The 14545-nt window shown below is 35.7% G+C and overlaps 1 long non-coding RNA gene and 1 pseudogene across 2 annotated transcripts in view; both read left to right on the plus strand.

The window, feature by feature from the left end:
* LOC309659064 overlaps positions 1–14545 on the plus strand; it is a 1106759-nt gene that overhangs the window by 264801 nt on the left and 827413 nt on the right. The window lies entirely within an intron of this gene.
* LOC309658935 (coiled-coil domain-containing protein 6 pseudogene) overlaps positions 12419–14545 on the plus strand; it is a 583785-nt pseudogene continuing 581658 nt past the window's right edge. Inside the window, exon 1 of the transcript XR_014268323.1 lies at positions 12419–12431. The product of XR_014268323.1 is annotated as a coiled-coil domain-containing protein 6 pseudogene (transcript). The remainder of the gene's footprint in view (positions 12432–14545) is intronic.

The raw sequence follows: 14545 nt of genomic DNA on the forward strand, positions 1-14545 counted from the left end.
CTTGGATCCATTTAAAAATTTCCTGTTGGCATAGCAACAGATGAAAAGATCTACCACAGTTTTTACCACTTGCTTCATTCTTAATAAAACAAAGTATGTATCTATTTTACATTTAATTACATCCTTTCTGTCCTCTTCTATCAGCCTATGCATGTGAGACTAACTTCCTTTCTCATTCTGCTAAGACATTCAACCCTATAGTATATGTTTATAATTCAAAACTATCATGCTAAAACAGTTCTTAAAAAAAAAAAAAAGTGTTTCAATGAGGTAGTTACTAGGTCATGTTCCTATTGTGAAATATTTATATGTAAATCACCAGACACTTGTAGTATCTTGACCTGGAAAAAATATCTCATCAATTTTATTTGAAAGCTTTTATCAAAATATTACCCAAGTATCCTTTTTCCCTTCTCTGGTAAATGATGTTTATAAATTTGGGGGGCATAAGTTAATGTTTGGGGAAGGTACCCAGAATAAAACACCTAAATAGCTTACTATATTTTTCTACTTTAATAAATCAGTATTTGAAAATATATGAACTCAGAAAGCATACCTTTCAGATCCCACCAGCACGGTCAGGGAAATACTAATCCCTGCCCATGAAGCCCATAGGATCTTTTTTAAATGGGGATCCTCAACCCTGACTGCACATTGGAAACATCTGCAGAACTTTAAAAATTGACCAGATCTCCTCCCACACCTCACCCCAGCCCTGTTTTAATTATACCAGAGTGGGTTTCAAACATGAATATATTTTAATGCCTCCCCAGATTACACTAATGGGCAGCCAGGGTTGAGAACTGGTAGTTCAGGACAAGAGAATCTGCATAAACTCTTACAGATCCCTCCTCACTCTGCAAGCCACCACACATAGGATGGAGGGAGACTAAGGAAAGTTGGAAGATAAGGTCATTGAAGATAAGAAGGTCAAGAAACTAAGAGGTCAGAATGTTGAGCCTTTTATACTTCATATCAATATCATTTTAAAAACAGGATGCCTAGAATTAAATAGAATCTAGACTTGGGCTTCAGTGTACAGTAAGGGAGTTAATACTTCCCTTGTTCTGATTAGTATTTCTCTTCTTAAAGCCTATGACTGTATTCATTTCTCTGCACCTACATCATAACGTGTTGGCTCATTCACAATTGTGGGCAAGTCTCCAAAAATTTATAAAGTAAAATAAAATAAAATAAAACCAAATAATATTAATGTTGCTGAACCAGGTTCGTTTGCCCGATGCTCAGCAAGCCAAATGCTGAGGCGTTGCAGAGGTTTGCAGCAAGGAGAGGGTTTATTCACAAGCAAGGAGACAGGGGAACGAATTTCAAATCCACCCCCCCCCCACCAAGGCAAGGGGCTGGGGTATTTGTGGGATGAAGAATAAAGCAGCAGGACCAGCTGAAGACTGTGAAGCATGAGGAGTATGGAGAAAGGTGATTGGAAATAAGAAAAAGGTGAGGTAATCGTCATTCTGCAGAGGCCTAAGTGAGCTACAGGCTTCTTCATGGGACTGGTGTTCAGAAAATGGCCACAACAGCACAATCTGAGGGTGTAGTGTTCAGCCCTCTGATATCAAAAGGTCGCTGAGTGGACACTTGCGCATGCCCAGTTGGAGGGCTGGTGGTCCTATCCAGTCTTAACTGGATTGAGCTGGAAGTTCCAAGCTCCAAGTTCCTGGAAAACAACTCAGGCAAACGTCTTCTTGTTTAGGCTACGTGCCTTGATTAATGAAGGCAGGTTACAGGTGTAATGAATTTAACTGATGAAAGCATGTTAATAAAACGCGGTTTTATTAACAGCAGTTAAACCTGGTTTCTCCCATCTTGAATTTGTACAGTTAAATTTTAAAAAATGATATACAATCTTACTTTTTTTTCCTTAGGTGTAATCTCATCATTCTTACTCTGTCATCCAACCTCTATCATTCCAAATACTCATTTCCTCTGCCTGTCTTATGTGATATGTACGGTCTCCAAAATAGGAAGATGACTCTCCAGAAACCCAAAGGTTTGGATTGTTTTTCTGGACGTCATATCCAAATATATATGGATAACTTGCTTAATTCTTAACATTCATTTTATTTAGGAAAATAGGAGTTGTTATTGTGGGTCAGACTAATTTCAGGTAGCCAGGAAATGGCATCATGGACTGTCCTTCAGAACAGATATTGCAACATATTTGTTAAACTTCCCAAATTTCATTCGTATATAGCATGAACACATTTTAGACCTGAGCTAAGGTTTTAAGCTTCTCGAACCTTCTCAAAATTTGAGTATTTGTTGACTTAAAAATTTTAAACTGCATACAATTGTTACCTTGTTGACTCAAGTTAAAAAAGAAAGGGGACTAGATTTATCTTCTTCCTACTTATACTACGGATTTCGCTACACCACCAGTACTCCTATGCACTTCTCACCCCATTGTTTTGTAATGCACCTTATGAATTTGCCATTTATGAGGAAATAGCAGATTTTAAACCTGACACCCATTGAGCACACCTTATTAAGCAATGCAGAATTTAGTTTATAACTCCCAAAATAATGGCATCTTAACTACTACTAAAAATAAAACTGTTGAGTGAGGTTTAAGTTTTTTTGTTGTTCTTTTTGTCCTTAGAGTATATCCCAGAAAGGATGTATAGAGTACTTTATCCAAAAGACAATTAAAATGAGTCTTTCCTTTAGATGATTATATTGCCAATTTACTGCATGGTTAGGTTCACTTATTTCAGTTTTTTCAGCTTTAGAGTTTTTTTCTCTTTGAATTATTTTTTCAATCAGTAAAATATTTACATGGTTTTAAAGTCAAAATTATATTTAAAGACATACTCAGAAATTCTCTTATATCTCTATTTCCTCCACTCTTTTTCTCCCCCTTAATACATAAATGTTTCTTTTTTTTAAAAAAAAAAGTATGTGTATATATGTATATACTTTTTTCTTACACACACGTATATATGTGTGTATATTTTTTCTTTCTTTGTATACAAAAGATAGCATACTGTATTGTACCTTGTTATGCCTTACTTTTTCATAAAATAATATATAATATATATTAATAATAATATATCCTGAAGATCACTCACTAGCAGTATACACAGATCCTTCTCACTTTTTTATGACTACATTTTGTGGATGTACTATAGTTTATTCAAACAGTCTCCTGCTGATGAACATTTGGGTTGTTTGCAGTCCTATGTTATTACACAATACTACAATAATCAGTAATGGTGTACAAATGTGGCTTTATACATACATGTTGGGAAATACTTCCGTGTAGATTCCTAGATGTGAGACTGCCTAAGTCAAAAGGAAAATACCTCTGACACTTTTGACTGGTAATTTTATTCTTGCATTCCTGTGATACTCTATTTAGTAATGAATGAAGTATAATTATATTTTTCTGTGTTACCAAATTGCTTCCTAACATTTTATTGTTAAGAGTATTGAGAAAGGTTTGTTAAAGACTAAATTATGTTTCCCCTCAAATTCATGGTTGAAGCCCTAACTCTCAATGTGACTATAGTTGGAGATAGGGATTTAAAGAGCTAATTAAGATTAAATGAGGTCTTAAGGGTCCAAATCTGATCTGACTCTGTCCTAATAAGAAGAGGAAGAGTCACCTGGGCTGTCTGTGCGCCCACAGAGAAAAGGTCATGTGAGGACATAGTGGAAAAGTGGCCATCTGCAAGCAAAGGAGAGAGGGCTCAGGAGAAACCAAACCTGTCAACACCTTGATCTTGGACTTCCAGCCTTAAGGGCTGTGAGAAAATAAATTTTTGTTGTTTAAGTCACCTGATCTGTGGTATTTTGTTGTGGCAGCCTTAGCAAACTAATATAGTGTTTATAAATGAAGTTTGATTTTAGTTGCTTTTTTCTTGTGTAGTTTCTATCAGATTAGGTATAAATATTATACTCTTTTCATTTAAAAAAAGTACGTATTATGTTTTTCTTGTTTCTATGCTCTGGAACAGTTAATGTGGGATTGGGATTATCTGATCTTTGAAGTCTGATGGATTTCCCCTGAGAAACCATCTGGGGCTGGTGTGTTTTTATAGAATAGCTTTTTAAAACCTTTATTTCTTCTTTCAAATTGGCCTCTCTCACTTGCTCTCTTTTTTAACATTAGTTTCCTTTGTTTTAAAATTTACTTGCATAAAGTTGTGCAAAATGATCTCTTACAATTTAAAAATATCCCCCTGTTTAAATGGTTATTTCTCCTTGTCATTTCTTCTTTAAGTTTATTTACTTTCTCATTTTTTTCCTGTTTAGATTAGCTACTGGTTGATGTATCTTATTAAAATTTTCAAATAACCAATTTTATTTATTATTTGTCTTATTTTTCTAATTCTAACTCATTAGTTTTTACTTTTCTTCTTTCTTTCAGTTAATTTTTCTTTTTCTACCTTTGAGCAAGAAGTTCATTTTATTTATTTGTATTATTTCACTTCTAGCAACATAAATATTGAAAGCAAAGAATTTTCCTATGAGTATTGCTCTAATTTTATCCCACAGATTGGATATTTGTGTAGTTTATATTAACATTATTTTAGAGATTCTGTGATATATGTTTACATTTTCTCTTTCCCCTCCAAGGGTTAGTAGAGTTTTCTAAGTGGAAGGGGGTTTTGTTTCTGTTTTTATGATTTTGTTATTAATTTGGATTTTATTTCATTGTGATCAGAAAATTCTATGTATTTTATTTCTACTTAATATAATTTAAGCTTTCTTTAATGAAATTAAAGCTTTCTTTGTGGTCTAAAGATATCCATGTTCCATACGCACTAGGAAAGAGGGTATTGGATGAGGGAGGCATATGGAGGCTTACTAGGTTTCTCGGTTTTAATTGTTCCCTCTTTTGTTGCTCTAGTGGAATGTGAAGGGCTTTTATTTTTTAAGGAATACTCTTCTTACCTTTTACCTTAATTATTTTTTATTTCTGGTGTGTCTCCTGATTCTTTAGGCTGTTTTGCTTCAAAGGGACCTTCATCTGCATCTATTTCCTTCTTTCATTTACCTCTAGGGGACACTCTAACTGCTACATACATCCCTTCCCAGAGAGTTGCCTTCCCCCAAACTGCCACATCTAGTGTGCATACTTTTCAAGGGCCTTTCTTTTGACTTTCTAGGAACACTTGCTTGGGTCATCCAGGTCTCAGATCTCTCAGTATTTCCCACTCAGGATAGGACTATCTCCTTCTGTGGTGGAATCCTAGTTGATGTTATCTCTATTTTGCCACCATGGGGACCCCTAGCACTCTGTTCTTCTCTTCCTCATAGTCCCCACCTGACTGTCAAGAATGAAGAGTTTGAGATTTTACCCTACTTGTAAGCTAATCTGACAGGTTTCTGGGTGCTGGTAGAAGACACAAGACTCCTGGATCAGAGCTGAAGAACTGTTTATTACTCACAGCAATAGCAATAATTAGGGGATCAGTATTATTTTTGCTAGTTCTCTAAATGCCAATTTCCATAGAGCAATGAAAAGAGGGCCATAGGATATCTGCACATAAATTTGGATGTGATATAGGAGGGGAATTCGAAGCGTTGCAAACCCAAATCCCTATACTGGGCAGTAAGCATGCCACCCTGTGTTCCAGATGGTGATACTGTATTTATCTTTCAAGGCAAGCCTGACTTTTTTTTTTTCCCAGAAAGAAACACTATCTCTATCTTCTATGGCTGTTTACTATAAAAACAACCTTGAAAAGATAGTCTGAAACAAAGTGCAATCAATGAGTTGCTCACAGAACACGTAGAATCTTGAGACCTAATGTAGAATTGTCTCCCAACATTTTCTACCTTGGAGGATTCTCAGAGACGGCCTCTGCTAGGGTCAGGTTTTCCCACTTACATGTAAATTGAAGTTTTAGTCTTTTCTGTCTGTTTGTTCTGCTGTTGGCATGGGATACAGATGATACTATGTGCTCTTTTCATCCCAAATGGTTTTTGGAAGATGCTGGTGATTCAAACTTAGGTGGCAGCCATTATCCTACAGAACTCTGGAAACCCTCTAATTACTTTATTTAATTTCACAGTAAAAAAAATCTACTTAATAACAATAATTATATAAATGTTATATATCGTTTTCAAATTTTTGAATCCATCTATAGACAAAATGTGGAAAACAAAAGTAAATATAGAATAGAATGTAAATATTATAGACATCAACAATATGAATAAATGTTTAGCCAATAGAAGTTGGTAGAAAACAGGTGGCAGAAATGGATATGTAGATGTACTAATTTCCTCATCTTATACAGTGCATAGTGAATGGATATTGTCTAAGAATAGGGAAGAAGACTAAGCAGAGGATTGAGGTTAACATTTCATGATAAAATGTAGCTACTAGAAAAATTTATAAAACATGGCGGACAAAAGCAAGAAGTGGGAAGAGGAGAGAGGTGAGAGGTAGGTATATAATTGGTTTAAATTCTTTATTTTTCATAGTGGGAAGTTAGTAGATACTATCTGAAAGTGATAAAGACATAGAATTATAAATATTAAAGTATGGTACTAATCACCATAAAATAAGTTAAAACAGAAATCATTAAAATAAGTTGTCTCTGGTAATGGAATAGGAGATGGTTTGGGAATGGAACATTTAACTTTTTATTTTATACTCTTCTGTACTACTCTGAATTTTTGTTTTACCAAATATATGCAGGGTTTATAATTTAAAACAGTTTTATAAACTAAGAAATTAAGGGCTGAGGATTTACCCCTAACAAATATAACAACCAATGAAAAAGTCACTAGAAGGTAAGAGCCTTCTCTGTGGAGACCTCTAGATTATGATTTGCCATAATATAGAATCCACAAATTGTTGGCTCAGGACACATAGTCAAAGGCCTAAACGAGACATTATATTTATGGCCTTGGGCTAGAGAATGAGAGACTGGATCGAAACCAAAACACACTGTATAAGCAAAGGATGCCATTTCCTAGACTGTTGTAAATGCAGCTGTGATTCAAAAGAAACTCGGAGACAGTCACCTACTTTGAGAACGTGTAAGGCTAGAGGCACCCAATACTGAAATTGTGCAGCTTAGAAGTGGAGAGGGAAGATAAAATACTATACACAGTGGATCGTACTTATTAATTCCTGGAGTCTTATCTTCAGCCCCCCATGCATTATCAGATGAGGCCTTGTCTCTCTAGTAGAGCTTTTTTAGAAAAGTGTAATAAGCAGAAAAGAATATGTTCTACTTATGTTTCAATTTCAGTCTCTTCTCACTAGAATTCTTGTGCTACCTAAATACTCTTAGGCTTACCTTTTTCACTAGCAAAATGCAAATGATAATCTTAATTTTATAGGGTTGTTTTTAAAAGTTAAATGAGATAGTGGACCCATGCAGCTGCTTTCTTAGCCTCATTAAGCTGACTTTGGTCTTCATTACGTAAGATTTAAAGTAGGAGATTCTATATTGTTAAAATCAGAATACTGTGAGTACATTCATTCTTCCAACTAATATTTATTGAAGGATTACTATGCACTTCACTGTGCACTGCATTCAGAGATGGGATACAATTATGAGAAAAACAGAAAAGATGCCTGTCCTCTAGCATCAAACAACAAATTGCAAACCGACATAAGTGCCATGAAGGAACTCAGTTTTATGACAACAGACAGCAAAGAAACAAGGTTGAAACTAAGCAATCAGGAAAACCTTTCCAGAGAAAGGGATAGTTGACCGAAATACAAGGAATTAATAAGAATTGTATAGAAAAAGAAAGGAGAGTTTTCTGGGCAGAAGGAGCTGTATGAGGGACAGTCACAGGCATAGGAGCAAACTGTGACAACGTCAAAGAAGCCAAAGAAGGCTGTCTGACTGGCTTGGAGAGTGCGGGGAGAACAGTGCGGCTGGGGAGAAGGGTGTACTCTTTTTGGCTCCCAAGAATACCTAGTACTTTGCCCTGTAAACGTGTGATACAAATGTGATGTAAATAATAATCTCTGAATTTTTAAGCACTTTTTCTGTGTCAGGCACTTTACAAGTATCAAATCATGTAAATTCATCAACCCTCAAAACGCTCTTGTGAAGTAGCTACATCCCTGTTTAACTAATGAGGGAGCAGTCAGTTATGTTGTGGAGCTTAGATTGGAAACCAAACAGTTGTTAGTTTCCACACTCTTAGTCACTACACTGTAATTAATGCCTTTCAGGTATGAAGGAGTAAATGAACGAATGAAATCACTTTGATCGGAGATCCTGCAGACTGAAATGTGAGCATGTTTTCTTTGGATTTTTGTGCGTTAGCTTGATGACTTCTTGCATTTGGTGAGCACTTTATTAACAGCTAAAATAAGGACCACTACTGAGGACTTATGTGCCAGGCACTATGCAAAAACTATGCATGCATTATTTCAATTATTTGTTTATATGCCCATAAACCAAGTTAGTCTGTGAACTTATTGAGATGGGGGCCTTGGCGTATTCATCTTGGTACCAGCAGTACTTGGCTTACTGTTTGTCTTCAGTAAACCTACTTTTCCCTTTCTATCGTTTCACTCCATATTTAAGTGCAATTTTAATTGCTTAAGTGCAGGGAGAAGGAGTAGTTGACCTTTTAAGAACTTCCAGGAGCTGTAATTCTGAATGTCCAATCAAACTGCTATTGGCTCAAACTACTTTTAGTACTAGCAGCAGGCCCAGTTAATTGAAAGATTGTCCTTAAATTCAAAAAAAGCTGATGCAGAAAGATGCTTATAATTTTAAGCCAAATGTACTTTCTCTAAAATGTGCTTTCACATGCCTAATGAAGTTGTTTACTTTGATACTCCATCCGCATTGAAAAGAATTGGAAATATATATTTTTAAAAAGGAGATTCTGTTGCAAGACTTTTATGATTATTTATCTGGGTTCTAATCCACCTGAAATGATTCCATCCTCAGGCATGCCTCGGGCCAAAACAATGTGAGGAGAGCTAGCGCTGATCACAACCCCCAGTCCTCCATATCCTTCTATTTATAAAACTAACATCATAAAGAGATGTTGTAAAATATTGAGGTTAAAATTAGCTCCAACAAAATAAATTCTAAACATATAATGGGGTATTAAAAAAAGAGATGGTTACAAGTCAAATCACCTACAGTTAAATATATACATATTATATATTACTTATAAAGCTATTAATCCAATTTAACAACATCCAGGGCATTTATGTTAAGAAATTGCCAAATAGCACTAAGTAGAATTTACAGAGATGAATAAAAAGCATAATTATGAAGTAGACTTGGGATATTCCAGTTGGTAAATGAGGCTGTGAAATTGCCTTTTGTTAAAGAAGAGTATTAATGACTATGTTAGTACTTGACTAATATTTTATGACACTTAATCTGCTATTATGTGAAATGCGTCATACATTATCCTATATGATAGTTTAGAAATAGTTTTAATGCCTATTTTATACCTTGTTAGAGAATTACAATCTGTTGATACTGAATATCTGTTAGAACAACTTAAAAATGCAATATGTATGGTTAATGATAATCAAGAGAAATTATTGAAGCTTGCACAATTTCCTTTTAATCAGTGCATTCTGCACAAGTTTTGGTGAATATGTAATATCTGATCAGATGGAAAACTTTATAACCAAATAGTCACCAACACACACATATGCCAAAATACTCACAATTTGATAATAACATGACGGAGAGGGCAAGAGAAACTTGATGTCTACCAATATTTGCTTTCAGAGGAGCTGAATTTTGAATATAAAAGAGATACACACAATATTACTTGCAAAGAGAAGCTTTGTAAAATAAATTTGCATAAAATTAGACGAGAAGGTTATGTTGTATTATTCCTTCTGTGGTTCTCCACAGAGTAGCCGTGTCTCCCTTTGCTTCCTGTCCGTGGGTTTACTCCACGATTTAGCTCTTAGCTCTTTGGTCTCTTGTTGTTTCAGCTGCTGTGAATTTAGGGATTACATCTACACTCACATCTTTAACTTTCATCTTTATGTGAATAACACTTGCATCCCACATCTTCAATCTTGGCCTTCAGAACTTCAGTGTCCTACCTCTTGATTCTGGTGGAACATTTCAACGTGACTCCAGACTAACACTTCAGCTTATTTAATGTCTAAAAATGTTATGTGTCATTCTCCCTGGCTCCTCTTCTAGGCATCTCTATTTGTCAATAACCCCCCAGCTATCATTCCAGCCCAGTCCTGGAGTGCCTATTTCTGTCAGAATGGCCACCTCTCTCCCACACCCAGGTCTGAGAATCTCAGGGTATCTGCTTTGCCCATGCAATGAATGCTAGTGCCATAAGTACCTGATACTGTGGTAGATGCTGGAGATAAACAGATGGATAAAACCTACTCTCTGCTCTCAAGGAACTCACAGAAGACCTACACCTTTGTTTTTTCCCTATGTCATTAACCGTATTAGACTCTAGTGTGACACTATGTGAGCATGTGCAAAGGCCTTGGGCCTGGAATTGCTGAAAGAATGCCATAAGAAGGCATCCTAGGAGAGTCTAGATTTATACAAGTCTGGAAGGCTAAGCTTCCCATAGAGGAGAAATGGATGGAAGACTTTGCAGGCAGAGAGATTTACATAACAAGAATTAAATTTTTTCTGTAATTCCTCATATATTTTCTCTCCTTCCTATACAGTGCTAAAAGCTATATGCTCATGACTGGCCTCAGCAATGAAAGTTCTGGTTTTAGGCTTAGTCTTCCTCATTCCAACCTATACAAGACAGATACATTAATTTTCTCCAAATCTGTTTACATTCTATAATGTCTTATCATAATAAAATTCAGAAATCTTAAACTGAAAATCAATGTCTTTATAGTCTGCCACTAAAATTCGATTATAATTTTTTTCCTACTGTTAGGATGCAGTGAACAACAAATAAATAAAACAAGAACTCCAGGAAAATTTATATGTTCTCCAAAAGGGACCTACTTATTGTTTTCTAATGATTCTTTGGGGATAGTGTAGCATGTAGTTCTGGAGTAGACAGACCTGAGTTCGAATCCTGACTGTGGGGCCCTGGGCTAGTTTGTAACCTCTCACTGCATTAGGGTCCTAATTTGGAAAAGGAGATGATACCATTCATAAATACATATTGTGTGTGACTCTGGACCAGAAATTGTTTCAGCACTAGGGATATTGTGGTTGAACACGTCCCAGCCTTCCTGGAGCTTTCATTAAAGAAATAAATAAGTTAATGAATGATGTATATTTTGATAATGAAAGTATCATGAAGAAAATGAATCAGAGTAATATGAGAGAGAGAGAGAGAGAGGATGGCAGTGGTGGGAAGGCTCTTTTAGGTGGAGTGGTCATGAATGGGCTCATAGTGGCACTAATCTCATAGAGTTTTTGTGAAGATTATAGGAGTCAACAGTGCCAGGCACACAGTAAACCCCCAGGGAATCTTAGCAATTATATTATCTTTGTTTTTAACTCCTCTGAATCTTGACTCATACTCTTCTCCCCACCTGGAATGTGCGTCTTCCTCTCTGCTCATATCTTGTAACTTCTTCAGGGCACGTTTGAAGCTCTGCCTCCTTCCCAGCCTTGCCTCCTTTATAGTCTTGCATTATGAATGTCCAAATCCCAGGAATCAACAATACTCTGAGTTAAAAGTGCTCGCAGATATTTGGCATTGAATCACGTGCATCTCTGTAACCTCTCTTCACATATTATTTTGAATTTTTGTATTGTGATTTAACTTCCCATATATGAATATTTGTTCTTCCCAAGTAGTATATAAGCTCTCCAAGGACAGGGCAAGAACTATGTTTGGGACTTAAAAAAAAAGGGAAAGATTATGTATGTTAAAGAGATTTAATAGATATTTGCTGATACATTAACAAAATACTTTATGACCTTGACTATAAGCTCCATTGTAGAAGGAATTATGCTGCATATGGAGTTATGTGGCCTGGGGACCTAGAGATTGGTATGGACAGTTTAGATCAATATTTAGATTGGCCTTCAAAGTTCAAGGATATAAATTCACAAAAAGGTCTAGATTGATCTCTTGTTCTCCCTGTGAAAATGTTTCCTGTTTTGCAGCACTTCAATAAAATAATATTGTATAAGCTTATTAAAATATTGCATTATAACACAAAGATGATGCCACATATCATGTGTTGAGGAAGAGTAATATTTATGATCCTAATTTAAAATACAGTTTATTTAAAGAACATACAATTTGAAGGGAATGGGAGTTTAGGACTGTACGTTATTGCTTTGCTGCGTGCAATAGAAGCTGGGAAAAAAATGGCAGCCACAGCACTTTATGTCTACAGGTATCATTTAGATGCAACTATGGTGTCTGGTTCATTTCCCAAATTGGATAACTGCAGCCATGAAGAAATACTGAAGTTTCCTAGTGTCAAGGAGTCAATAACATCATCTTTGTATACAAAGCACAGCCCATAAATGCTAAAATTTCTTTGTGTTTTTCTGTGTAATTCTCTTTTCCATGAAATGAAATCTAACCCACCAGAGCAAACAAACACTGCACCGGCTTTTCATATACACAGCCAGGGAAGGGCAAACAATTATTCAGCATCTGAGGCTCAGTTATATTTTTTTAAACTTTTGTTTTGTTTGTTAAGAAAGGCTAAGGGAAGATGAAAGAAAAAATCTGGGCAAATACTTGGGAAAAAGAAAAAAGAGCAATAAAATTTTATGGTAGAAAAAGAAACTAAGGAAAAACCAAAGCGTTGAAAATAAAAACCATTGAAAAGCCCATCATCCAGAAATAACCATTAATCTGTTATTGTATATTTGTTCACATTAATTTCTATACATGTAGGTATATTGTTTTATAAAAGTTGCATTTTATTTAAAGTGTTTGTGACCTGCTTTTCCATTAATAATGTATTGTGAACATTTTCCATGTCACCAAATACTCTGGAATACACTTATTTTTATGGCTACTTGGATCCCTTATACAGATGTACCCGAATACATTTAGCTAAAACCCTGTTTTTGTTTATATTTATTATGCTTTCAATTTTATTTTACACAATACAATATAGCTTGAAGTTTAACATATTCTTAATTTTTCTTCTGATTCTTGCCTTTTTATTTCAACTTTGTGTGTTCATGAATACACACACACACACACACATACATTAGGCATAGCTCCTAAGTAAGTACTAGCATTCAGCTATAAAGTTATCAATCCACGACCCTTTATATGAAAACTTTGGGCTAGATGTGCTATCATAATTTAGAATTTTTAACATTTAGAGAGTGCATATGCCATGTATAATGCTCATGGCCGGGGGTGCTGGGGCAACATCAGGAAATCACACTTATAAATATTTCTGAAGTAAAATGTATGAGTATTCACACTAAGTGGATAAGTAACCTTATGTAATTTGAATCAGATTTTGCCACCAGATGAGTTTTGGAATCACCTTATGAAAATGTTTGTTTTTCAGATCTGGTTGGAGTTTAGATTGTGGATAAATGATTGTGAACCAGTAATTACTGATAAAATGCATTTCCAATGCAGACTGATATTTAGAGTCAAATGATGAAATTATACTACATTTCACATTTTACACTGTTCTATTTGAATAAAATAGTATTAAAAATTCCTAGAGGGGAAAAGCTACTTAATACCTCTTTTCTTTTTCTCTAAATTTGCTCTTAGGAAGGAGCACAAAATCCTTCTTGGTCTAAATCTAATTGAAGTCACAAGAGCTTCTGAGTTTTTTAGGAACACACTTTTTTCTTTTTTGGTGGCAATTAGCCCTAATCTAGTATAATCGAATTCTGTATAGCATTATTTATATACTATAGTATATAAAAGTTTATTATATATAAACTTTTCAGAGTAGGAATTGTGGTATTTAAGAATACCAGGCAAAACATACAAAGATGATAGCAGGTAGGGGAACAGAACACCCGATTGAATGTTATACTAGCTGCCTGACATGTCCTGAACAGGACTTAGAGGAAGAGCCCCACCTACCAACACGGTGGATGGAGCCGTCGTCATTAACAGGATGCTCACGCCAGTGGTTGTACAAAATTGTGTCTACTGGGGGACCCTACAGGATATGCAGACAGGGATCCTCTAACTGCTGCGGTAATGATCCCAAATAAATGCCTGTAACCACAACGTGGGACACCCAAGGTGCAGCTTTTCTGAGCATCTGCAGCAGTAACGTGCGAGGAGAAATAGGCTCTGAGTTGCTGCTTCACTGAGCGTGTCCCCGGTCTAGCCTGCAGCAGCAGAATTAAGTTTTTCAGTCCCAAAAGAGACAAATGGAAATCCTAATGCTCCTAGGGATAAAGTGAAGGAAGATCAAATGGGCAAATGAGGCATGTTTTTTTCTTTTAAATATATGGATTAGGAGGATGCAGTTACTACTTTGTACTTAGAAGTGTATGGTCGAAATTCCATGGATTTGGAAGTTGCTTCATTGTTTCAAAATAACCAATTCTGGGGAGACTTCCCTGGAGGTCCAGTGGTTAAGACTCTGTGCTTCCAATGCAGGGGTTGCCGGTTCCATCTCTGGTCAGGGAACTAAGATCCCACATGCTGTGCGGGC

The sequence above is a fragment of the Balaenoptera physalus genome (assembly GCF_965194825.1).
Source record: "Balaenoptera physalus genome assembly, chromosome: 3".
NCBI classification, from domain to species: domain Eukaryota; kingdom Metazoa; phylum Chordata; class Mammalia; order Artiodactyla; family Balaenopteridae; genus Balaenoptera; species Balaenoptera physalus.